The following is a 25,102-nucleotide window of genomic DNA, read 5'->3' on the forward strand; positions in this document are numbered from 1 at the left end:
TGAAGGATCTTTGATTCTATTCCCATTTCTCATCCACCTCAATGGGCCAACTCAGTCTCACTTTCTTGCAATGCATAGATGCATACTACACATTGCTGTGAAATTACTTGGAATTATACGAGCTACATAAACAAAGTCAAAAAGAGAAGGAGCTACTCACTGTTATCACTGATTCACTATAATGACACAAGTACATTCTGCAATGGCTTCTTCAGCCAAAGCTAGCATCAATGATGAGAGCGATTAGGTTGCACTGAACACCTGCCTAGCAGAAACTAGAAACTGGATCATACAATAATATTCCAACATAAACTAAAGGTAAATTACCTCTGAGTGTGAGCAGCATGCTATTTGGAAAAATAATGTTAGCATTGTAGAACATAAACACAACAAATATTATAATACTCACAAGCCCTGGAATCTCGATGCCTAGCAGATCGAGCAGGTCCTGGTCCTAGTCTAACATATCCACCCAGCTGTGCTTAGCTGCTGGATGGTGTGCTGAACCTCGCTGGGGTACTGAACGCACCAGCGCTCCCCCAGTGCAGCCTATGCTTCCACAGGGGGTAGCCATTATCGGGCCTATCACCTACCTGCAGCATGGAGGGAGGGTGGCCTTGCACCAAAAAAAAATGCCACCTCCTCCTCACCAAAGATCGCCCCGGGCTGCACACCTGGGTGGCAGATCCGCCCGCAATGTAGCCGCCCTGCCTCTGCCATGGTGCTGGGTGGATAGAAAAAAAGGAAAAGGAAGGCAAAGGAAAGGAAAGAGAGAAAGAAAGAAATAAGGAAGTAACGGGAAAATAAAGAAAAAGTCACAAAAAACAAGAAATAATTCCCAAAAATTTTAAACTCACAAATGCACACTAATAAACAACATTTTAAAAATGGGTAGATACGTGTTAAAGCGGGAGGATTACAGAGATTAAAGAGAGATTAAGATTTAGGCCCAGCACCATAACAGAGAGCAGAAAAACAAGATGGCCACACCCATGCAGACCACTAGGTGCCATTCGTTCATGATTTGGAATGCTAGTACGCACATGAGAACAGCGTGGTACCAATCGCACGCAATTTGGAACGCGAGAATGCACTCCGAGTTCCCATTGCACTATGAACTGGTGCGCCGGCAAACTCCATCCACACGCAGAACTCCACCTAGCACGACAGAGATTTTTAGCCACTTCGCCGAGTTCGCGTAGCAAAACTCAGCAAACTCCACCCAGGCCTAACATTTACTCCAAATATCTGTCCATGAGTAGATGAAGAGATCTTTTGTGTTAACTAGTATAAATTCAAACTATCATTCATTAGTCAAGACATTTTAAGTGGAATGAGGGTGTAAAAAAGGTGTGGGGAGGGTGTCAAAAAGTTGTGTGATATAAGAACCCTATCTATGAAAGGTCTAAAGAAGTAATGGCCTATTGCCTAAATAATAGTGTGCTTAACAAATTCATAAAAAGAGTTGTAGTGGACTAAATATAACCAAAATCTGCAAGCGGCAAGGTATTTATTTAAAAATAATGTAATAATTAAAAAATATCACAATTTAAAAGGGAAAAACTGGGGGAGTTTGGCCATAGCCAGGCAAGTATGGCATTCAACTGGTGAGCTCCAGAACCGGGCCTCCATCCTGAGCTTCCCAGAGCTTCACACAAGCATGGAGGAGGACAGTTTGCATGGCACACGCATTGGGAATGCTACCGGCACACGCTGGAGAGGGTCCAACTGTGGCGCTTGCTGTGAATGGCCCGGAATAAGCAGGGGGGGGGCCACGGGGAATTGGTGAGCGGAGGCGGCCATTTTCAGCCCACAAAAGCTCTGGAGTGGCCAGAACAAAGCTGTTCTGAAGTTATACAACCAACCACTGACGTGAAGAGCCGATCAGAGGTGGTGGACTGGCCTAGCTCCCTGAGATGAGAATGATGGAATGATGGAAGGCAGTACGAGGGAACCAGAGAGAGAAGAGCAAGGGCAAAAATGCGATCTACTGCTCACTCTGTGGCAGCCATGGGAATGCTCCATTGGGGGGCGCTGCACCAGTGGGTGGCCTATGGGACTGTTTATAGAGCCTTTGTCCTGCTGTGGCACTGATTTATAATATGCTTGACTGCTTACACTCATGAAAGACTGGTGTTCTGTGCCTCACGATCTCCCCATAAGCACAACTGAATGCATCCTGGAAGTGTGATGGCCAGCTCAGGTGCAACCCAGGAGCAGTCTCCTTCACCTGACACACAAATGTATTCTAGGATGGTGAACTGTGTCACTGGAGCCCATAGAAATGAATCTATTGAAAGGCAGCCCAAGAACCGCAAAAAAATATAGCTAAGAGCTGGGGATTGCCTTGTCCAGCCGAAGGTTCTGATTGTACTAACTGTCACAAAACACAGACTGTGATCTGACTATTTTGTCTTGAGGTATTTCTATAAAAAAGTCTTGGAAAAAAGATTTAGAATCTAAAAAATGTAAACGTTATCTAGAAGCACCATTATCCTGTTCATAGGCAACAAATCACTTTAGCAGGTACATTCCAAAGTGAGCACTGATGCTTGGTTATTTATTTGGATTAAAATAGTATCTTAGGCCCTGAGACATCACTGGTAATTAGCATTATCTACTGTGTTGCTTCACTCCCCTGTAAAAAAAAAATGGACTTCTGTTGACATGACTGACAAACAAGTACAGTTGTTATTATTTCAGCCAATGAAGGACAGAAAAAGAGGCCCTCAAAAGGCGTGATTTAATGTCTAATTTCACTTGTAGGGGTGCATCATAATCATGTGTAGAGCACACCTGCATTTAATCTTGCAAATGTATTAACGTGAGGTGTTAGATCTGTGAAATGTATTAACACAATTATGTGACAAGTTTTAGGTTATTGACAATTATAATGGAGAATTATTAGCAGAAAACATTAACATGGGAAACTCGTGATGTGGAATTGACATCACTCATATACTGAATGTGTTTAACAATGATATTTCTATAGTTTGGTGTATGTGATAGTTAAAATGTAATGGAGTTATGCTAAAACGTGATGCCTAAAGCAATATTTTCTTATGTTAGCTTAATCGTAAGCCTGAAATGCAAATCCCTGAAAACTCTTGTTTAGAATTAATAGTTCGAATTTCATGTGCATTGTATAATCTGTTCATTCTCACATTTTATTTCAGGTGGAGAAGCATTATTAGGGAAAAGTAATGTCTTTGTTTTAGTAGCTAGGCAAGGAGAGAAGAAGTTACAGTTACATGGTTTTGAGCAGATAAAGGCGGAGACAAATTCACAAGGGAAAAGACATGAGAACTAAGGATAAATTGTTGCAAAGAAGCTACATAGTGAACATTGTGGGAAGATACTCGCATTACTGTGCATATTGTGGATCATGGGAACCCTGTGCATTGTGTGAGAGATACCTCTGGATAACTGATTGTTGGAATTAGGGAACGAGCTCCACTTCTTTCTTGCTTTGAAGGGAGGGCACCTTAGATCAAGCTCTTTCTTTCTAATAGTGGCTTTACGCTGCTTGACTCATCTGATGGTGGAGAGGCTTCTTAGAAACACTCCACGTACTGGCACCTTTTCCTTTTTTCTAAGTTGTAGTAATGTTGCCTTAGTGATAGTGTAGCAACAGATTCAAAGCTTTTTACTCACCAACCCCTGAAGCAGAGGAACTTGGACTCATGCTTACTTATTCTCTGTATTCTACTTCTTGAATTAATAGTTTTCTTTATGCTGAACTGTTTAAATTGGATGCGTAGATTTGGCTTCATGCTAATTCTTTTATATTTATATACCATGTTGAGGTGTCTCTATGTCCAGTGTTTCTTAAGTTTATTATAAACGAACTAACATTATATAGTTGTCCGCTAGTTATTATGTATTGAGGAAGGTTAAAGGCTAATTGATTGAGAACTAAAGATTTTCATCCCCTCTACACTTTCATGCTGCAAAAAAGAACTATCGGAGTGTGTCTCTAGAGAAGGTCTAGAACTAATGTGTCAAGGTCTGACACACACTTGCGCCTACCGTACAAGCCGGTACGTAAGGATTGCTGCCTGAACTACAATTCCCAGGAAGCCTCAAGAGGGAGGGGCCTCTTGGTATTTGAGCACACTCGCACGTCAGTCAGCGTGCGTAATTCTAGTAATTGAGGACCATTGCATGGTGCGGCTGCATGGTGCTGTTTGTCTCCGTGAGGAAGTGCAGAACGGCTTGAGATAAGCCGAGAAAGTAAGCGGTTTCCGGCTGTGACTCGTAGGAAGAGCCATTGCAATCATGCCCCGACTCGCGGTTAGTATTCGAACAGGAGTTCGTAGAAATCTCGGAGGCGGCCGATAAAGGACGCATCCTTGTGGAGAGAGGCATCTTTGGTTTCAGTGGCATTAATGATTAAATTAAGAGAAGGAGAACTTGGCAGCTGCTGAAATTGTGGAACTGTTCAGGCTCAATGGTTTATTCTTTGAGGAAGACTGTAGCAGGAAAGAGGCACCATCTTATGAAGCGACCCGTGGAGGTACTTTCTGTTTGTGGGCTCTTATATTCATATAGCGTTGTGATTTGGACATACTGGGATTGATTCAAGACTTCATTGTAGTTAATTTGGGTTAACCAAGGAGTCTATTGGTTTTCCATCTGATTTAAGTTAAAGTGTCTGGTAATCTTCAACTACATTTCCATGGTGGCATTTCTATGAGTTCACTGTTTAAAGCTATCCAGGCATATTGCATTATGATTTCCCTATCCGAGCAAGGATTACAGAGACTGCCTTTATTGCTCCTTGTACCACTCACGAGCGAATAAACTCCTCCCATATTTCTTTTGTTTTCTTTTATTTATTTATTTGATGTTGGGAAGCACTGATTGGGAATGCGACAAAAAGGGTATGTATGGGAAAGGAGTGTTCATACTATTACGGTGTTGGGGTGAATGTGAGTTAACCAGTGTGCTTTCTTGCTATAGGGATATTCTTCTCCAGTTTGTGAGCTGTATCCACTTGGTAGAGAGAGAGGAACACTACGACAGGCTGAACATGAATTACAGGTACTAACAGAATTAGTGAGACTATGTGAGAGTAGTAAGAGAAAGAGACCTGTACTAATCTCTGTGTTTTATGTTTACAGATGTCCCATTCCCACGCTGTTCCTCTCCTAATTGCTTTCCCTTGCTTGATTGCTTCAATACTCTGTGCTTTGTGAGTCAGAGTTGGGGATGTTAAGATGTGGACCCCTTTGAGCATCATCTAGATTTTGAGGAGTTCCTGAGGGCATTACATAATGGGCCAGGCCATTTCAGTTGGTTGCAGTGTAGGATGGTTCGCACATGAAGTAAGGTGAGAATCAAGAACTAATCTAGCTTAGGTGAAACTTAGAACTCCAAAGCCCTGAACTAGAGCCCAATGATCCAGAATGGAAGGTGACGGAATCTGGTGGAGGCTGACGGAGTTTGATGATGCAGGAAAATCAGCGGCAGAAGGACTGATGTCTCGTGGAGTTGGAGTGAGGGTCGAGTGAATGTGGTTTAGGGTCAGACATGGCCCAAGGAATGAGATTTGAGTTGCAGGTCCCAAAGTTGCCTAAAATCCAGGGATATTAAAAGGTGTAGAAGACACTTTACTGAGATTGTGATTGACTGGCCGAAAAATTGAGGAGGAGTTGTGAGACGTCATCGGTAGTTCCACCTAAGACAGGGAACTTTGTGTGAATGGGATATATGGGAATCGTCTAGTGGACCTTGTGCACAGGGGTTAACTATACTGATTCAGCTGATCCATGCTGGTCGAGGGTTACCTTGTGTGAAAGCTCTTGAATTATTAAATTCTATTGATCTTTCAGAATGGCAAACAATTACAGATTTAAGGTGATTGTGTGAGTGAATTCATACAGAGAAGTTGTGAAGGTGGGTGTGCTGCTAAGAGTTACATCAGGTTGTGGTGCACTGCAATAGGTCGGTTGGTGTAACCCTACACTGGGATTGGTTGATAGTCATTGTGAAGTCTGTGGGTGAAAAAGTATTGTTCTGTCGTAATCGATTGAATCGAAAATTGCATTTCTTAAATCGTGCCATTCTTTAGGGTGATACAAGATCTTTTCAGGGGTGATCAAGATGTTGTTACTGGAGTGGGCAAAGAGGCACCATCCGAGGATACTCCAGCACACTACATGGCGACAAACATTGGGCTCCACACTATAATTTGGCTCCAAAATTGGCAACAATCACATAAAAAGAGGACAACCTGTCATGTCCACATTTTAGCTCATTCAGATTAAATGTGTTGAACCAGCTTAGGGGAATGATGTTTGCGATGAGACCTTTGCTCAGACCCACACATTTTGAAACGTTAGATGCATGGATGCATGTAGCTCGTGCTAAGCAAATAGAGAAATATCAAGGCAGGATGCTGAAAATTTTAAAGGCATATCAGGACTCACAGTGCGAAGGCATAACAGGACTCATAGTGGGAAGCTAGGCTTAACAGTGGAGAGTGGATACCATTGAGGGAGAGAGGTAATACCCAGTACTGGTAGGTAATTGGGGGATCACAGGGTAGGATAGAAGGACAAATGGGAGTGACAGCAGTGATAATGAGGACAGCCTGTTGAATGGGTTCTTGGCTAAGTATCCACCACCTTATAGTCCACCATCGGGTAAAGGGGAATAAAGCGCTGAAGGTATTGACAATGTGGGAAGTGCACCAGCTGCAGTGGCTTCCGATTCAGGGGTCATGGTAATTATATCAGCAGGAGCAGGGGGAATGTGAGTGTCCGCCTTTCCATGTGTGGCACAGAATGGAGCCAAAGCTACTTCACGGCTGCCAGTAGCTCCTACAGTACCGGTTAACATTGGTCCTGTCAGTTCTGTTTTTGACCCAAGCTTGGTAGGAAACCCTGGCCAGAGACCATCCATACATGCTGAAGGGACCAGGTTGGGGAGAACAGGGGGCATGACTGGGAGTTGTCATCCTTTAATGCCTATGGAATCCAGAACTCCTTTAGTGACTACTGCTGACTCTTCCAGAGTGAGGATTGGCTCCAGCACCATAAGGCCTATACCTAGGGTCAGAACTAGTTCAGGCCTGCAAATGTGGGAATGTCCTGTGGAAGGACCAAGTGGCATGACACAAATTGCAAGCACAAGTCAGGGAATCTCTGAGAATCAGCACGTTTTAGATGTTGCAGACTTAGAGTCCTGATGAGGGACCATAATAATAGCTCGGGGAGTCAGAATAGCCAGTCAAGTCAGGGTACCATCAAGGCTACAATGAAGGTGAAGCAAGTGGATGTGGTGAGGATGAAGGCTGAATTAGAGGAAATCATCAGTGGGGGTCTTCCTTTAAACAGGATAGAGAGCTATTAGCCAGATGACCTGTTGTATATGGCTGAAGGGCGAGAAAAGCACATGGGAAGTTGTCGGAGTTGGCTCAGAGATATGGGGTGCATTTATCTTGGACGAAGGCATTGCAGGGAAATCATGGGCTTACTTAGAGTGACATGAAAGTTGGAGAAAAAGAGAGTGACTTGATTGATGATGAACATTCGTGAGTTGATAATAGGAATAAGAGCTTGGCGTATGCTGGATAAATGGGAGGAGAGGTGGTCGAAGAAGAAGAGAATAAGAAAGATGACAGTAAAGACGCCACCTCCAGGAGGAGGGCCGCATGGAGTAGAAGCATATCTGTTACAGAAGGTTCCTAGTGGGGTTTACGTGCATGTTCCCTGTGGTCAGGGTGACCTTGCTGTGTTCACAAATGGTACGTAATGAACAGGGGTTCTGCCCAAATTACCCTCCCATACCTGGGCAAGGAACATCACATGGATGAAAAAGTAGAACGGAAGGTACTGAGGGACAAATTAAGCAAACGCTACTTCAAAACAGGAGACAATTTATTACCTGTTTTCTACAATCTTTTTATCAACAATGAATGATATGGAACTGTAGCTCGTGTTCAGGGAAATATCCCAGGTGATGTACAGGTACAACCAATTGCAGGGTCGAAAGGACAGGGAAGAGGGAGAGGTATCCCTATAGATTCAAAGACAGTGATAGATTTTGCAACCCTGAAAAAGACTACTGCCTCAAGATTGGGCATTGGAAGCACAAGTGTCGCCTTAACCCTGTAAAACCAAGAGCAGGTAGGAGAACTCGTATAGGAGGCAGATGGGGTGAATCAGTTACCAACAGTGACTAGTCCAAGATCATTTAATGTGGGAGGAAATCAAAATCAGTTATTGCAAGTGCCTCAACGTCCGAGGATTTCACAGGGCAGTTGAGTTTATCATCAGATGCCCTTAATGACTTGTTGTCTTTCTGGACATCACATACTTGCCCTGAAGAAGTCCATCTCTTTGGACAAAACACTTTGGCTGTTCTGTTCATCTACTGATTTTTTTTATTTGAATAAAAGAAGCTTTTGAAGTATGTTTTTAAAAATGTGCTAAGTCCAGTTGTGGACTGCACCATAACAGTGGGTGCATACAAAGTGTGCACACAATTTCTGGGTACTTCCCATCATTTGTATTAAATAGGGGATAGCAGGTTAGGTGCTAGTGTGTTTCAGGGTTCCACTGTCAGTTATCTATATTCTAGCCTTTTTTCCCATACCATTGCATGAGGAAAGACAGTTTTTATTCACTTTCTGTCTGGGAAAATGTGTCTTAACCTGGTGTCGTATCCCTCAAGGGTATACGGAAAGTCTATCCATTTTCAACCAGAACATTAGAAAGAATCTTGAGAGTCTGAACCTACCCTGAAACTCGAAGCTAGTCCAGTACATCGACAACCTCCTTATCTTGTCCAAACACAAGATGCCTACAGGGACAATACCATTGCTTTACTGAATCACCTGGCTGACAATGGGCACAAGGTGTCTCCGAGCAAGCTTCTGTACTGTCTGAATGAAGTACAGTACTTGGGTCATCGAATCAACAAGGGCAAATGGAAGGTGTCATCAGAAAGAGTGGAGGCAATCCTGAAAAAGAATCCCCCTAGTACCCCAAAAGAGATCAGAATGTTCTTGGGAATGGTTAGCTACTACCAACAGTGGATTCCTAATTTTTCCCTGATGGTGAAACCTTTGAAAATGCTGACTCACAAGGATGTGTGTGATCCGGTACTTTGGGATAACAATTGTATGCTTGCCTTTCTGGAGTTGAGAGAGTGTCTGTGTCATGCTGTAGCTTTAGGAATGTTTGATCACAATGAAGCATTCTCACTTTTCTGCCATGCCATGAACAAGAGGGTTGTGCTCCTTCTGTTCTCATCCAGACACATGGAGGCACCTGTAGACGAGTGGCCTATTTCTCTGCTACTTTAGATCCTGTAGCTTCAGTGTTGCCTGGATGTTTCAAATCTGTTGCTGCAACAGGTGTCAGTATTGAACGACGTGAGAGCATTGTGATGGGCCATCCTCTTACAACATATGTAGCACACACAGTTGAGCTTTTGATGACGAGAACCAAAACACAGCATTTGATAAATAATAGGCTGACAAGGTATGAGCAAGTGTTGCTTGCTGCTGAAAATGTAACACTGAAGCGCTGTTCTGTGTTAAATCCTGCTGTATTGTTGCCTGTTCCAAGTGCTTATGGGGAAGAATGTGGAGACCATGGCTGTCTGGATGTCACTGAGCTTTCTATGAAAGCAAAACGTGACATTGTCAATGAGCCTTTGCCTAATCCTGACCAAGTCTTCTTTGTTGATGGTTCATACTTAAGAGACAATGACGGTAATTGGAGAGCAGTGTTTGCTGTTTTTACCATCTCAGGAGTGGTGGAAGCTATTTGGTTATAGGAAGTATACTCCGCACAAGTGGCTGAAATCATTGCCGTGACCCATTTATGCCATGTTTTTGACCAAATCCGAGTCACGATTTAGAACGTTAGCCAATATGGTTTCGGTGTGGTTCATGATTTCGGACAGCTATGGTCGCATAGAAGATCTTAACGTCCTTTGGTTCCCCTGTCAGAAACAGGAGTATGTGAGGCTACTGTTGGAAGGTCTACAATTGCCAAGAGAAATGGCTGTCATTAAGTGTGCAGCCCATGGATGGGGAATTGATTTTGCCACTGTCGGAAATAGGCAAGCAGATGAAGCTGCACGCTACTGTCTTTTAATGCATGCATTTTCTTTTCTTTTCTTTTTTTTTTTTATTGAACAAGGTAGTAGGAAGACATTGGTACATTAAATTCTTCATCATTAGACAACATTTCCAAACAATATACAAGAGACAAACCTCGAATATACAATTCCACAGCGAAAGTGCAAAAACTGCAATAGCGTACGACTTAGCGTACCGAAATTAAAGTGCTAGTGCAAGATAGTGCAAGATAGTGCAAGGAAAACAACTGATACAAGACATCGAAATTCCTATTATAATTTATACAAAAACAGTCGATTTAACGCGGCGAGAATATCATTACCGTTCTTAAAGTGCTAGTACAGTGACGTGCAAAGTTGGCTAATATAAAAACAGCTGATAAAAAACATCAAGATTACTATACGGCTCATAAAGTGCTAGTACAATAAAGTGCAAAAACCGCCGATTTAAAGCAGCGAAAATATTATTGCAATTCTTAAAGTGCTAATGCAGTATCGTGCAAAAATTGGCTAATATAAAAAGAAGACTGATATAAAGTATCAAGATTATTATTATAAATCCTATAGCCCTAGTATAATAAAGTGCAAAAACAGCTGATATAAAACAGTAAGGATATTGATACAATTCTTGAAGTGCTAGTGTAATAACATGCAAAGTTGGTTAATAAAAAAAAAACGCTGATATAAAACAGCAAGAGACCTATTACAGTTCATAAGGTGCTAATACGATAAAGTGCACAAACAGCCGATATAAAACAGGAAATATATACATGCAATTCTTAAAGTGCCAATGCAGTATCATGCAAAATTGACTAAAATAAAGCAATAGTAAAACATCAACTTCCTTTTATCGATTCCAGCTTCTCAAAATATTTCCAATTCCTTTCAAATCTTGCAATCGCTCCCACCCTACCTGCATAAGCTCTCTCAAAATGACATGTTCTTCTCATTTTATTAACCCATTTTAATTGACATGGAATCACCACAGATTTCCTCTAGCATTCTATCTAAAAAAAAATTGTCTCTTGTCTATCTAATCCTTAGTGATCCTGCCACTATATCGAAAAAAGCTGCTTCATAGTATGTCTTAAAATGGGGAAGAGCCAGCCCACCTTGATTTACGGAGAGTTGTACCACCGAGAGCTTGACTCTTGAGGCCTTTTTATTCCAAATAAATCTTCTCATCATGGATTCGGTTCATTAAAAAAAGCCATATTGACTTTAATTGGGATATTACTAAACAAGAATAAAAGCAAAGGTAGTACGTTCAGCTTTATCAATGCCACTCTACCAATCAATGACAAGGGCAATAGGTCCCATTGTTCAAGCAGGCTCTTTATTTTGTTCTTCATTTTTATATAATTCAGCCGAAAAAGTTCTTGATACTCTCTGGTCACGTAAATCCCTAAGTATCTTATTGGATCCCGTTTTTCTGCTTGAGACTGAAGAACTAACGGAAGAAAATCTAGATTAGAATTTAAAATAAGAACTTCCTTTTTTTCTCATTGATCTTATACCCCCCGATCTTCTCATATTCCTTAAGCTCCTTCATGAGATGTAAAATATTTTCTTTTTCGGGAGCCAGATACAGGACAATATCGTCGGCAAACAATTTTAATTTTGACATTCCAGCAATGGGGGGTAGTATTGCATCATTGTTCCTTATTTTTATAACCAAAGGTTCGATAAAAAAGGTAAAAAGCAGGGGAGATAAAGGGCAGCCTTGCCTAGTACCGCAATTTATTTTAATCTTCCCTGCTTGCCTGGCATTGACTATTACCTGGGCTGATGCCCCTTCATAAATATTCTGTAACATACGAATAATTGGGGCAGGGAATCCAAAATAACCCAAGGAAAAAAATAACGCTGACCAGTTAACTAAATCAAATGCTTTTTCTGCATTAATCATTAAGATGCTTGCAGGAATTGAATTAATATTAAAATAGTCTAACGCCTGTATCAAATATTCTGTATTAGCTGCCATATATCGACCTGCTATAAAAACCCGTCTGGTCTTGATGGATTACTTCCTGGGCTGCAAACACAAATCTTTGAGCCCAAATTTTCATAAGCACCTTGTAGTCCGAGTTCAATAGACTAATTGGTCTGTAGGAATTCACATCCTCCGGATTCTTATCTTTCTTGACAAAGCTAAATATTGTGGATTATTTAAACTCAGAAGGAACCTTACCGCCTACTCTAATATAATTAAATACATTTTTCAAGGGATCTTCTAGTTCCTTCAAAAACACCTTATAAAATTCGATCGGGAACCCGTCCATGCCTGAAGCTTTTGCTCCCGCTGTTGCTTTTATGCTATTTTGAATTTCCAGGGAACTTATTTCGTAACCTATTTGATTGCTCCTAGAATCTGAGATTTTGGGAATATCCAGATTATTAAAATATTCCTTGATCAATATTCCCTCCACTTGAATATCTGTGGAGTAAATTTTCTCGTAATGATCCAGGAATATTTTCGCAATTCCCTCGCTCCGAGTATCTATTCCACTTAGAGGATCTTGAATTTTCAAAATGATGGAAGATTCTTGTTTTTTTCTAATTGAATTAGCCAAAAGCTTCCCCATCAGTTGACTATCTTCGTAAAGCCTTTGCTGAAAGGCCTTCGAGCTGTTTATCTCTTCCAGAGTGAAAACATCCCTGAGCAATACTTTAGCTTGTTCCCATTTATTAGGCAGTTGATTAAGTTTTAAAGCACACTCCTTCTGAGCAGCACACTGGAGGGCAGATATTCTTACCTTGCGAGCATTTGCCTTATTACTGGAAAATGCTATAATCTGCCCCCGGGCTGCTGCTTTAAATGCACCCCATACAGCAAAAGGCTCTGCTGAATCCTTATATACTAAAAAAAAATTCTTTCATCCATTCTTTGAAGCCCTCTACCCAAACCATATTCTGTAAAAGGGTGCGATCCATCTGCCACCTAGGACGCTCCCCTTCTATGCCTTCTAGCATCAGTTCCACTACAACCTTCCCATGATCTGAGAAGGGTTTACAACCTATCAATGCGCTGGAAATTTGAAGTGATCTAGAAGATAAAAAAAAATCTATTCTAGAGGCTGTATGAAACCTGTTAGAATAACATGTGTAGGACTCTGTATTGGGATTCAGGGAGCGCCAGGAGTCCCGCAGTTGGTATTCTGTCATAAAAGCTTCCAGCACACCTTTCGTCTTTGGTTTTAGTTGCCTCTTATTCTTGTTCGAAGTATCCCTCCTTAAATCCTGGATATAATTGAAATCACAACCTACTATGATTTGCCCTGGAGTGCCCCTCAAGATTTCACTAATTTCCGTCAGGGCCGAGGTGTCATCAAAAATTGGGCCATAGTAATTCACAAAGTTAAATACCTTTCCCAACAATTTTACTACAACCCAAAGCCATCTACCTTTAGAATCTCTTCGCATCTGCACCATTTCCCAGGGTAGATTCCTTGAGAAATAAATAGCGACTCCCCTCTGGGCAACCCCAGCTGAGGAAAAAAAAACATGAGAGAAATATCTTGGCAGAAACAAACTTGGAGAATTTGTCTTCAGGTGTGTCTCCTGAAGGAAGACCACCTGGGGATTAAGGGCAGTTGCCCATTTCAAAAGGGCTCCGTACTTCTGTTTGTTGAGCAACCCATTCGCATTAATGGACAGGATGTTACATGAATCAAATCTCATCTACAAATCTGTAAAATCTTATACATATTCCGTACCAACCAATATTGAAAATCAGGATAACAAACCTACTGTACTTGTATTTTTTTACTGCATTTACCCCACCCCACCCTGAACACCCCCTGGAATGCGGGACCTCCCTCCCCGTCCACACAGCCCACATCCCTCCCTCTGCTTTCTTCTTCGGGTGTCCTCTTCTTCATGCATGCATTTTCAATAGAGAATATACTAGTGAATGTACAAAGCAGAACAAACTCAACTTGATGCTACAGTTGCTGATACATCGGATGAAGTGAGGCATTCACAAATGGAGGTCACAGAGGAGGACCGAGCAGGCTGGACTAGAGCAGGTTGTGAGAAGGGGAAGGAAGACATTTAGGTGTCCGCTGATGGCAGGGCAGTATTACCGGATTGTTTGTTGCATCCAAATTCATGGAGCAGCTCACATAGGGAGGGAAGCATTGGTGAGATTGTTCAGGCAGACTTAATTCAATCTGAGGTTTTGAGTGATTGCAGAAGCTGTGTGTCATCGATGTGTCAGGTGTCAACAGATGAATGCTGGGAAGAAAGCTGTCTTGAGTCACAATGGCAGGTCAGGGGGTCCCTTTAATCGGATTCAGATGAGATGCCTGTGTATAATGGATTGAGATACATCTTGGTTGTTGTGTGCATCTTTTCTTGTTGGGTTGAAGCCTACCCAACTAGGAGGTGTGATAGCCTTACAGGGGGAACATCCTTTACAACGCAACTTTTACAACGTACTACCATTACAACGCAACTTTTACAATGCAAGTTATTACAACGCATTGCGCTGGGGGGCGCTCTAGGATAGGGAATAGTTTAATTACTATCCAACACCTTCCCGACTATCCACGGGGACTGGAGTTGGAATAGTAAATTAAACTATTCACTATCCAGCGCCCCCCAACGCAAGTCGTTGTAACGACTTGCGTTGTAAAACCTGCATCGTAATGGCATGCGTTGTAAAAGCATGCGTTGAAACGTCATACATCCGCATTACAGTAGCCATGTTGTTGTTGAGGGAACTCATTCCTAGATTTGGATTTCCAAATACATTGGAGTTGAATAGAGGAACACACTTCCATAATAAAATCATGAAGTTGTTATGCACCACTCTGAACATTGATCAGAGACTACTTTGTAGCTACAGGTCGGAAGCATCAGGAATACTGGAGAAAATACATTTTACCTTGAAATCGAGGTGGCTAAAGTGTGTACTAATGAGTCTACTTAGCATCCCTGCCAGGAGAACTGGGTTGTTGCCCCATGAAATACTTATGGGAAGAGCCATGTATTTGCCTGCTGTGCCTGCTACCGTGTTAGTGAACATCACAGATAATTTGGTTATTGACTAGTGTAAAGGATTGGCTGACGTGGTTCATTCTGTGTCTCATCAGGTTGAAGCAGCAACTGCGCAGACTTTAAAGTATCTCTGTCACACCCTGAAGCCAGGAGATTGGGGACTCATCAAAAAGCATGTGTGGAAAAACTGTCTTGATTCTTATTGGCGTGGCCCGTATCAAGTGATACTGGTGTCTACAACTGCTGTGAAGTGTGGTTGAGTGCCAAATTGTATCCACACCTCACACTGCAGATTAGTCCTCGTTCCTCTGATGAAACAGCTCATCTCCCAGAAGATTTTCCATCTGTGACCTAGGGGTCACAAGAAAGAGGGAAAGCCAAGTTGTAAAGGTACCTGAAGAGGATGGAGACACACCAAGTCGATCTGAGGGGGGTCAAGCTACACAAGAACCTGGTATAGACTTTGAGGGAGACGGTAACATTGCGAATGACAGAGAGTCTGACTCAGTAGAAGAGACTAGTGTGACAAGTGGTTGTCTGAGGTTAAGAAAGAAAGATGTTGCACGTGAGACCTGGCATGTGAGACAGAGAAGGAAAAATCTGAGACTCACAGCTGAAAGAGAACTTGTACCAATAAGTGAATCTTCAGAGTCTGACCTGAGTGAAAGAGAGCAAAAGTCAGGAAGTGTGAGAAGGTTCAGCAGAGCTTGTGTGCCTTGTCAGAGATATTCCTTTCCAGAGTGGACTTATCTGGTTGCAAATGCCAGGGAGAGCAAGGTCCGAGATCTTGATATTGATTGGCGAGCTATTGAGAGTTCCTGGGATTGAAGCGAATGCACTTCTGTCATTGAATGTTCCTTTTCCAAAAGGGTTAAGTGATGTATGGACCCTGATGCTGGAAGACGTCGAATTCCCAAGCTTTGGAGTACCACAGTCTCCTTAAGAGATTGCAGCATTGAAAGCTGAACTATGAGAACAAGTCATTAAGGGGCTCAGCTCTGATCTGATATGGGATGTATACTGAACTTTAAACTGTAAATATTTGTTTAAAAAATGATTACCTAGGCCCATGTGGAAGAAAAATACATTCGGAATTTCATTGAGAAAAATAAGAAAGATGGCTAGGGAAGTCTTCTGAACTGTGTAAATACTGCAAAATAGTGACTGTTGAAAAGAAATTTCCAAGATTTCAAAAGAAATTTGCTCGGAAACTTTGTCATACATGGAGAGAGACGGAGGAAAGAGACTCTGTGTGTTATTCCTCTCCTGAACTGTGATCTGAGCTACACTCAAAATGGAGTCTGGAATTTGAATCGTAGGCACAAATGTATTGTAGGCACACTCATCGTAGAGGTAACTGTGGTGATAGCTGTAGTCATTATAGAGTACATTTTAAGTTTGCCTGATAGTAAGGTACATGAAGTGGGAGTTCATGGGACATCCACACCTACCTTTGCTGTTTTAAAGGGGGGTACATTAAGATCTGAGTAAGGTTTAATAGAACAAACAAGTCACTTTCTTCATATAGACCTATCCAAGGGTGATTACACACAAATGCTAATGCTAAGTTGCTTTAGGAGTATGTAGACACTATGGGAAGTTAGAGACTTCTAGGTGTGCATGCAATTGCCTGCTTCAGTTGAGGAAGGATACAATACCATCACTTACTCTTGACTTATGGCATTAGTTGTAGCTTATTCCTTAGCATGTTTTATGATAAAGGCCATTATGAATACTACTTCTCAAATTATGACAAAATACTTTCAGAAATACCTGGATATAAACATCTGAATAAATACTACTACTATAAGAGAGTAGAAAGAATGGAAATTGTTTCTCACCGACAATGACACAAGACACTGCTTATGCACAAAGACATAACTTAACATGCATACTAACAGATGTAGAAAATACATTTGTAGATCAGGTAGGAAATAGACGTAGGGGATTAGATAATTTTGAAAACAAGGACAAGGATTCTGATTGGACTAAGGAAGAGTTCGGTCATAAGACAAAGGGAAGTTCTGGTCCTATAGTTTTGGATTGGCAACATAGAGGCAAGCTTTGCACACGACAATTGGAGAGTCATTATGATACGCTATTTGTGGGACAGAGTGCATTTGATCATGTCTTTTAATAAATGGTCCTTGGAAGATGTTTTTGCAAGAGTCAGTTCGAAAGGTACCAGGAGTATGTTTCATGTGTAGGAAGAATGCATGGGTCCAGTTACCAAGCAATTGGTATTCTACTTGTTGTTTGGCAGTCGTGTTTTTAAAATATCCTATATGGGTGATCTGGAGGGTGCTGGGAGAAAGATGAACAGCTGGGAGAAACATGAACTGAGCACTGGAGAGGCTGTGAGAGACATATTTGGAGCGATAAGTCCTAGTGTGGGAGTGGTGTTAAAAGGCTGTCTACTATAGTGGATGAGTTATCTGGTAATATGGCTAAGTCTCTGCTACTCATATATGGGAAGATGGTTTCTATAAGGGCAATGGTGGTGCAGAAACATCTTGCTTTAGATGTATTGCCTGCAGAGTCTGTCAGATGCTGACGGTCCAACAATGTTGTACTTATATCCATACTAATATTATAAAGAGAGAGCCCAAACCTTTGAGGCGGGTAATCTCAGTAACCACAGCACCAATCACAACACCCAATACAGCGTTGGAAAGGGCAGTTGCAGCAGAAGGACATAGGCTATGCAGACGGCCACCATATATTTATATAGCGCAAACTTGACCCGAACTGAATCAGGTATCAGAGCGCTTTACATAGCACCAGTTACGTTACATGAGGACACACATTCATTTTTGTTAGGCACGGGGAGATTAAGTGATTTGCCCAGAATCACAGGATGTTTGGCGTCGTTACCAAGACTCAAACCCAGATCCCCAGGTCCGAGGTCGAGCGCCTTAGCTGTTAGGCCAACTCCTCTATACATTTAAAAGGTAAAAGAACTGTGCCAGCAAAGTAGTCCCTTGTGGGCGTGTCTGCGTTGTGCTGTGGGCGTGGGCTGGGGGCGTGACTAATGCTGGGGGCGTATGGTACGGCCATCACATCGTGGGCTGTGGGCATTTGCTAGGGGCGTGACAAATGCTGGGGGCATGACAAACGCTGGGGGCGTGTGTCCGCCCTTCATGCCATGTGAGTCGTACATATAAGCGCCAATTACGTTGCTGCGCAGCATCAAGGAGGGGCACGCTGGGGGCGTGACACACTGGGGGCGTGAGAAACGCTGGGGGCATGTGTCCGGCCTTCATGCCATGTGAACGTAATTGCGCCGCATCAAGGGGCACGCTGGGGGCATGAGAAACGCTGGGGGAGTGTGCTACGTTCCGCCCTTCATGCCATGTGGGTCGTACAATAATCAGAAGATCGTCTGCTGTGGCCGTGTGCTGGGGGCATGACAAATGCGTTCACCTGGAGGCCTGGTAAGTAACGTTACTACAACCTGTCCTGTGTGCTGTTACTGAACTCTCTCATTCAACGAAATTACATGCGCCTGCTACCATCAACCAGGGCTCTAGCCGGGCTCAGGCGGCGGATCAGTACACTAATTACACACGCCTGATAACATCAACCAGGGCTGCAGCTGGGCCTCAAGCGGGGGAACACCCGCCTGCTAACATCAAACAGGCCTGCATCTGGGCCTCAAGCGGGGGAACACGCAAATGAGTGTGTCTGCGGGGACAATTACTGCAGCCTCTCCTACTCGCTGTCACTCAACTCTCTCATTAAACGGATTTACCTGCAGCTGATAACTCTCTCATTTAACGACATTACATGCGCCTGCTAACATGAACCAGGGCTGTAGCCGGGCTCAGGCGGCGGATCACTACACCAATTACACGCGCCTGCTAACATCAACCAGGGCTGCAGCTGGGCCTTCTCCGTCCCTATTCTAATGAAACAAAAAATGTTGTCTACCGCGAGATTTTAAAATAAATTGCCCTTGCCAAATACACACATTACACACATTCTATTTCATACCCGGACAATGTCGGGACGGGCTGCTAGTCCCTGATAAAAGTAAAGATCTGATATACATCAGGAAATACAGGATCTGGCAGCTGAGGGAGTTTTGGACAAGGTTAAAAAAAGATTTGGTGCAGTTGGAAAATGGTTTGCAAATTTGCGAAGCAGAATGTTTTGATACATCTTGAAACCAATAATGATTGCTATAATCTGCATCATTGTTTTGATAGGGATGATAAGGGCATATAAGTGGCACAAGTCGAGACAGTCTGAGAACTTTTTAAGAGAAAGAGAGAGAAGGATGGAAAGACTACAGGACAGTCACTATGAGAATTGAAGCTAAGGAGAAGTTCAAATAAAGAAGATTAGCTATGACATCAGTTTAGATTGGTCTACTCTGCAGGGATGTTTTGAAGGTTTTGTGATGACTCAACATCATCAGACGGGGGAACTGATGAAGCGGAAATCTGATTTCACTTGTAGGGGTGCATCATAATCATGTGTAGAGCACACCCACATATAATCTTGCAATTGTATTTACGGGAGGTGTTAGATCTGTGAAATGTCTTGACACAATTACATGACATATTTTAGGATATTGACAAGTAACATGGAGAATTAACATAAAGAAATGTATGTAACCAGCTGAAACCTTTAACGTGGAAAACTTGTAATGTGGAGTTGACATCACTCATATACTGAAAGGGTTTACCAATTATATTTCTATAATTTTGTAAATGTACTAGTTAAATTGTAATAGAGTTATGCCTAAAGTAATACATTCTTATGTTAGCTTTATCATAGGCCTGAAATACAAATTCCTGAAGACTCTTGTTTAGAATTAACAGTTTGAATTTCATGTGCATTATAGAATTCGTTCTTTCTCATGTCTGTATTGCAGGTGGAGAAGAATTATTAGGGAAAAGTATTGTCTTTGTTTTAGTAGCAAGGTAAGAAGAGAAGAATTTACAGTTACATGGCTTGAAGGTGATCGAGACGGACACAAATACATATGGAGAAAGGCGTGGGATCTAAGGACAAATTGTTGCAAAGAAGCTACATGGGGAACATCATAGGAAGATACTCGCATGACTGTGCTTGTTGTGGATCACGTGCACGCTGTGTATTGTGGGAGAGCTACCTGTGGATAACTGATTGTTGGAATTAGGGAAAGAGCCCCCCTTCTGTCTTGCTTTTGGAGAGAGAGCACCTTAGATCAAGCTCTTTATTTCTGATAGTGGCTTTATGCTGTTTTACCTATCTGATGGTGGAGAGGCTTCTTAGGAAGACTTAACGTACTGATACCTTTTCCCTTTTCCTACTGAAGATGCTTAGGCAGGGTTGTCACTTTAACAATAGTGTTGGGACAGGTTTAATGCGTTTTACTCACCAACCCTTGATGCAGGAGAACTTGGACTCATGCTTCCTGATTCTCTGTATTCTACTTCTTGAATTTATATTTTTCTTTATGCCGCACCATTTAAATTGGAAACGTAGATTTGGCTTCATGCTAATTCATTTGTATTTGTATACCCTTTTGTTGAGGTATCTCTATTTGCAGTTATCTTTGGCTTTGTAATAAACTAACTAACCTCATATTGTTGTCTGCTAGTTCTTATGTATTGAGGATGTTAAAGGGTAATTGATTGTGAACCAATGACTTTTCCTCCCCTTTACACTTTCATGCTGCGAAAAAGAACCATTGCAGTGTGTCTCTAGAGAAGGTCTAGAACTAGTGGGCCAGACCCTTTCATACATCCTAGTACACTAGTGCATGCAAGGGATTGTATTAAGCTAAGGTGAAAGTGCATGTGAAAACCGAGGGCCTCTGGAATGCATTATCCATAATGACATGATTTTTGGCAGATGCTTACACTGCTGTTATACGCAAGAGAACATAGCTCACTATAACAAAGCCATAGGCATAACATTGTGGATTTTTCTTACACAGCTCTAGAGTATTGGTACAGAAACGCTCACAACACTGCGTGCAATCCCAGAATAAATTCAGCTCCATGACGGCCCTGTGGTGGCTCTTGGAGGCCTGTTAGTATGGCCACTGCCACATTGAATGTTAGCTCACAAATACACAAATTCATTAATCCTTTGGAAGAAGTCTGGACACCCACATGGGGGGAGTTTAGAGTGGAGCTGGAACTCTCCTTTCAAAAACCCTTAGGATGGAGCACTACATTTCCACCATCCTTTGGCTGGATCACATCCAGCATTTTCCTCCGTTTTGCTTCCATGTATGCTTACAATAGGGCAGCATGCATGAAGATGAATGGAATTCCCACATATGTATGAGGATATGCCCCCATTCAGATAAGGGAATACCTCTTTTCAGTACATGGCTGCTTGAATACCATCTGCAGATTTGTCATACTTTCACTCAAAGTCCTCTTCTTGCTCTGACTCACAATATGCTGCCTTGCACCAATGCAGGCCCCTTGCACCGTGGTGCATTGTAGGCAGGATCGTTTACACGAACTGGCTACTTCCTGTATAATCCTCTTTCTAAGTGTTTTGTAAAATGCAGCACACTTAGAAAGAGGAAACAAAAGAGGAGAAATAAAGATATTTCTCTTTGTTGCGGGTACCCTGGTAAGGCGTAGCATCTTGATGCATTCTCAGGTTTACTTTTCTTGGTAAATAAGGGAATGTGTCAAAATCCATGGATGGATGCTTGGAAACCCCCATGCTCCAACCGGGGAACGTATTTTAGGGGCAGAGTAATGAAAGGCAGCAACTTTCACTTCCTTGCATTGCTCTATGTTTGAAACTTTTACCACGCAGTGCTGTTACAACGCAAGTATTGCAACGAAAACCTTTACAACGCATTACACTGGGGGGCGCTCTAGGATAGGGAATAGTTTTAATTTACTATCCAACACCTTCCCTAGTGTCCACGGGGACTGGAGTAGGAATAGTAAATTAAACTATTCACTATCCAGCGCCCCCAAGTGTAATGCGTTGTAAAGGTTTGCGTTGTAATACTTGCGTTGTAACAGCATGCATGTTAAAAGCATGCGTTGTAACGTCATACATACCTATATTTAGCAACCCACGCAGGGTTACGCAAGGAGGTGTTGCATGGCTTGATAAATCTCATTTTCCGTTTTGCGTCGCCCTGCATCCCCTTGTGTGGCGCAAGGGTGATGCAAAACATTGGTAAATCTGGACCTTAGTATTTCAGAGGGGTCCTTGTCATCCCTTCTGCCCTGTAAATCTACACCCCTGAAGCACACCTTGCAAAGAATTCCCTTTGCTCAGAAAGAGCAGCTATCATATTATAGTACCAGAGCTTCTAGTTCTTCTTTCCTCTACTTTTTCTAAAGTAGATGCAGATTTTAAATAAAAAATAATAAAATACTCTGTAAACTGTAAAACATAGTTCGGAGCACTGAAGATACATTGTTAAAATAATGTGAGAATATTATGAGGATATGTACTGTACTTAATGCTGCTAAAAGAAAAGGCAGTGTTCATTTTAAGTTTTCCCTGGTTTGTTTCCAGCCTGTGACTTCAAAATGGAGGTTTCCCATTGACCCAATGGGCGCATGTGTGGTATGTTTTACAGTCAGAGAGTGTACCCACCTTTTATGGACTCTATGATTGCCAGACACATATAGGTATGTTGGTTGTGAAGTTATTCCCCTTGTTGATGAGGTCATACTTTGAGAGTGGGAAACTGACTTACTGGGGCCACAGCCTTTGTCCTGATACAGTCAGTATATGACACAACAGGCCCCATTACAGATCAGGCAGAACTAAATTAATGCCGTATTATTATTTTCAATTGTTCAAATCCGCCTTAGCATATGTTCTAATTGGTTAATTGTAAACAAGGGCCAGCCGGCATGGCTTGCGGGTGGGGACGAGGGCCGTGGGGGTCGCGGGGAGTGTCACAGGCGTTGTCAAGTGAGGGAGCGGGGTTTAGAAATAACAATTTAAAAAACTTACCTCGGGCCGGGTCCCGCGTTTTCTGTGCTCCTGCTCTCTTGAGTCTGCTTCCAGGAACAGGAAGCAGGCAGCCAGGCTCCCTCTCCTAAGCCAATCACGGCGCTCCAATGGAACGTTGTGATTGGTCTGAGCGCTGTGACACGTTGCTCAGCCAGGGGCTGTAGGGGCGGGCATGTTCTCCATGCAGGCTGTAATGCAGCCTGCTTGGAGAACAGGAAAGCGCTCATGACTGCTTTGGGCGGGCCAAGAGGGCTGGCCAAAAAGGTCATTGCACACTTGAGAGGGCAAACCACTCTGCCCCTTCCCTGCTCCATGAGCAGAGCAGCCCCGCCCAGCCTCCAGCCGCAAAGGAAACAACATGATAATAACTTTCAGTTATTATCATGTTATGTTTCCTCTTCTCGCACTGCGGAGGAGCCGCCACTTTTGTAAACAAAGATGTTTGAAAAGGTTAGAAAAGATGCACATATTTTTAAATATGATGTCTGGAACTTATTTCATCGAGTGCTCAAATGAATAGTTGGCTTTCAGCTTATGAAATTACTGTGGTACAATTCACAACACCCACACCAACCACACTTTAAATGATCTTATTCTCGATAACAAAAGAGACTTTTGCCTTGCATCACTTGAAGAGCTTCACTGCGTTCTATTCATTATAGCATCTGGTACGTACCTTTTCATTCTTTCTCATTACATTTTTATATCATACAAATATGGCCAGCGTCTGCACCAATGTGGGAACATGAACAAGAATAACTCTAGAAAAAGAACGAGGAAGAAAGATGATGCAAGATGGATAATTGGTGCACTTCATCGCAGAAAGTAAACCAATAATGTTTTGCAGATTTTTTGATGACCTGCTCTTATTTTACCTGGCGCCTCAATATGCAGTTTTTGTGGAACTACATGTTGCTTTTTAATGTAAAACTAAGTATTAGAAATGTAATGCACTCCAGATCTTTGAAGAATTGCTTAGTAACACGGCATTACAGGTTGCTCCCTATCACTACATGCCTTGTAAAAGAATATCATCGACCTATCTCTACACCAAAATCATTTTTATCAGAAGACATAAAGGCTCTTACAAAGAAAAGTCTCTCAATTCTAATGGGGCCTCTAACAGTGGTTACTGGCCCAATAGGAAATATGAGCTCTGCGAAAACCCTGCTCATCTCTTTACTTTCTGGGATATATTTCAACTACTGAAACCAGTCGAAATCTCTGGGTGAGAGCGGCATTTTTTTTAAGTCTGTCACGGAAAATAGGATACTGAAATATATCAGAACACAACAGCACATCACAACATCAGAACACAAAGCAACACATCAATATAAGACAATACAATAGCAAAACACATTAGCAACAAATAAAAAAAACAGCCTAAACAAAATAAGTCAAAATAAGTCGAGCTCGTGCATATTTTAAAATTCCCTGTTTTGCTATTTGCTTTTTTCTACTTTGTGGCTTTTACCCTGTTTTTATTGGAGTCCACTTACCGCATATAATTCTGTTGCCTCACCGCCATTTGGGCGGGTCCGGTTCCCGGGGCTGGTGTTCTGTGGGCGCCATCTTGGATCAGGATTAGGGTCTTACATCGGCGAGCGCCATTTTGAGCGTTGTAGCGCTCTGGAAACATCGCTGAACGCCTACTTAAAGTCGCTTCCCCCCGCGCAGCGGGAACGCGCAGCAGGGACGCCGTCGCGTTGCCGGAGTCGTGCCAGAGTCCTGCCCGTCTGCGCCCGTCAGCGACGAGGAAGCGCGAGGGGCGGCAGGGCTCAGGCCACATAGCTCGATCACCAGCATGCAGGCACTACCGTTACTCAGGTATTCTCGAGTCGAGCTGCTGTCTATTGGTGACAGAATAGATGTCTGTCAGTACCATCCGGTAGACCCGTTATCCGGCCCATATATTTGTGCCTGTAAAGGCTGGTCCCTACACAAGCCGGCCATGATTCGCTCTTTAGAAGAGACAGTCCCGGCCACGCGCAATAACACCACTGGTCGTGTGCTTCGGATTTGGAACCTCAATGTGAGGTCACTGGTCAAGCATCACCAATCTGTG

Source organism: Lissotriton helveticus, chromosome 10 (assembly GCF_964261635.1).
Source record: "Lissotriton helveticus chromosome 10, aLisHel1.1, whole genome shotgun sequence".
NCBI classification, from domain to species: Eukaryota; Metazoa; Chordata; class Amphibia; order Caudata; family Salamandridae; genus Lissotriton; species Lissotriton helveticus.